The 3,153-nt window shown below is 31.4% G+C and overlaps 1 protein-coding gene across 1 annotated transcript in view; it reads left to right on the top strand.

The window, feature by feature from the left end:
• The window catches only part of LOC140436431 (esterase B1-like), a 62,278-nt gene that overhangs the window by 14,299 nt on the left and 44,826 nt on the right, over positions 1–3,153 (top strand). The window lies entirely within an intron of this gene.

Raw genomic sequence — 3,153 nt, 5'->3', positions numbered from 1 at the left:
GTTCGGTTATAAAATTTAGGCCTAAAAATCGACTAAGTAAATTTACCTCGACAGAGATATCGGCTTTCACTGATAAAAAAATAAGTAAATAGATGACCTATATGGTTTGACAACATTTGGGAATTAATCAATAAATCTAAAAAATACGAAAGTGCGTGTGGTTTTAAACGTAGAGTAAAATAACCATATCTTATGTTTTTGCAGTAATGTACCGCGCGTTACAGAAAATCTCACTTTTTCTAACTATTTTTTTTTAATATTAAGAAGATAAAATATTGGGAAAGGCAAAATTGTTAGGAAATTTTATTTATTAATACACGGGATAACCCCATTAACAGTTTAAATTACCATATACAATATAACAGTTAAGATTTAAAACTTGAAATTATTTATAATATAAAATCATTATTAAAAAGTTTAAAAAACGAAACTAAAAATCTTATATACTAAAAATATAACAAGAACATAATTTAACAATACCAATATACAGGGTGTCCCATAATTAATTGGACATTAGCTAATGGGTGATAGCTGACATCAAAATAAAGCGTTTGAGCTTAAATTGCTTAGGCAAAATGGTGCTAGTTTTCGTTCTACAGGGTGATTCATTAATATTTTTTTATATTATTTTTAGGGATATATTGAAAACTATTCAACCGATTTAAGTAAAATTTGGTATCTTACTATTATTTAGTATGCTTAATATGAAAATGATATTAGTTTTACCGATGACACTAGGTGGCGCCACCTACTTTAACATTGGTTCATTAATTAGGCCATAATTTTTTTTCCCGCCCTGTATAAACATTCTAGGAAAAAAACGTAAAATAACATTCAATTCTACACAAAAAAGGTATTCTTGTTTCAAATCAAAAAAGTACACCGTTTTCGAAATAATTAGAGACGTGCATAAAATAAAAAAATTTTACAAAAACTTATGTAAATTCAAACATTATTCAAAAGGTCTTAAATAAAAGTGAATATTAAATGTATTAGTAGTAGATAATTTTTGCAAACAAAATGCATATGATTGAAACAATTATTTTTATTAAACCTTTGATCCAGTAACAAATTTTAAAAAAATCAGAAATTAAATTAAACAATGAAGTGAATATAAAACAATTAACAAAGTGAATAATTCAAAACGAAACGAAAAAAAAATTACAATAAGTGTTCAAAATGTGCACCATTAGATAAACTACATAATCTAAATCTTTTGTGTAAGTTTTGTCTTATTTTAAATAATGAGTTTCTTTGGGCCCTAATTACGTTAACTCCCTCTACAATATTTTGCCATAACTCTTGACGGTTATTTTTTTTTTATAAACAAGTGACTTTAGGTAGCCCCACAAGTGAAAGTCTAGGGGATTTAGTTCGGGACTGCGTGCTGGTCATGGGTATACACTACCTCTACCAATACGAGTTTCTTTGGGCCCTAATTACGTTAACTCCCTCTACAATATTTTGCCATAACTCTTGACGGTTATTTTTTTTTTATAAACAAGTGACTTTAGGTAGCCCCACAAGTGAAAGTCTAGGGGATTTAGTTCGGGACTGCGTGCTGGTCATGGGTATACACTACCTCTACCAATCCACCTTTGAGGATAAATTTCATCTAGATAATTTCTAACTTCTAGGCTATAATGTGGTGGTGCACCATCATGCATGTACCAAGAGTCCCGTCTCAAATTTAGAGGTATGTCTTCTAAAAGAGTTGGTAAATCTTTTCTCAAAAAATTTAGATACGTTACTCCGTCAAGCCTAGTTGGTAATTCGAATGGTCCTACAATACAATCCCCAAATATGCCACACCAGATATTTATGGAAAACTCCTGTTGAAAATGATGTTCTTGAAATGCATGAGGATTTTCTGTCGCGTAGGTATGGCTATTGCGCCAGTTAAATACGCCCCTTCTAGTAAATGTGGCTTCATCGGTAAATAAAATTTTATTATAAAACATTGGATCGTCTAAATGCCGCCCCATCATAAACTGACTAAATCGGAGCCTTGCTGGAAAATCCTGTGGTAAAAGATTCTGTACTGGAGTAAAACTATACGGATACAGATTTTCTGTCCGTACTATTCTTGACACCGTAGATTTGCTTATACCAGTGGCCGCAGAAACAAGCCTTTTACTGGTTTCTGGATCTTCTGCAACACGCACAACAATTTCATCCTCCATATCCGCATCAATTACTCTCGGTCTTCCAGCATTCCTGTTTTTAGGATGAAATGACCCTGTTTCGCCTAATCTGTCGAACAATGATTTAATAGTTTTATGGTTTGATTGCCTTCTATTGGGATAAAGTTCGAAATAGAGTTCAGCTGCTTTACGAGAACAAAAATTTTCCTGGGCATACAAACAGATCATATCGCGCATTTCTACATTAGAAAATTCACTATGACGTGGCATTTTTCCTTTATCTTAAGTGGTTTATAAAAAACTTAATAGCACTTTGACAACTAATAATAAATATATTCGTGGTTACCTTTGACAACTAATAATAAATAAATTCGTAGTTACGTCTTGACGTTGTCATTAAGTTCAAAGCATACTTGTTTTGCAAAAAATTAAATAGAGACATGCATCATTAACAAAATACTTTTATTTCGAAAACGGTGTACTTTTTTGATTTGAAACAAGAATACCTTTTTTGTGTAGAATTGAATGTTATTTCATGTTTTTTTTCCTAGAATGTTTATACAGGGCGGACAAAAAAATTATGGCCCCATTAATGAACCAATGTTACAGTAGGTGGCGCCACCTAGTGTCAATGGTAAAACTAATATCATTTTCTTATTAAGCATACTAAATAATAGCAAGATACCAAATTTCACTTAAATCGGTTAAATAGTTTTCAATATATCCATAAAAATAATATAAAAAAATATTAATGAATCTCCCTGTAGAACGAAAACTAGCAACAATTTTCCTAAGCAATTTGAGCTCAAACGCTTTATTTTGATGTCATCTATCACCCATTAGCTAATGTCCAATTAATTATGGGACACCCTGTACATATCACAAAGCAAGAGATCTTTTTAACTGAGTTAAACTTATACTGAAAATATCAAAATCGAGAACATTTAATAGCCCCATGTATCTATCCAGTGGGTTGTGAATACCATAGGTTGTTCTGTGGAAAGGAATA

This window comes from Diabrotica undecimpunctata, chromosome 3, assembly GCF_040954645.1.
Source record: "Diabrotica undecimpunctata isolate CICGRU chromosome 3, icDiaUnde3, whole genome shotgun sequence".
Classification (NCBI taxonomy): Eukaryota; Metazoa; Arthropoda; class Insecta; order Coleoptera; family Chrysomelidae; genus Diabrotica; species Diabrotica undecimpunctata.
This window is presented reverse-complemented; position numbering and strand designations above follow the sequence as displayed.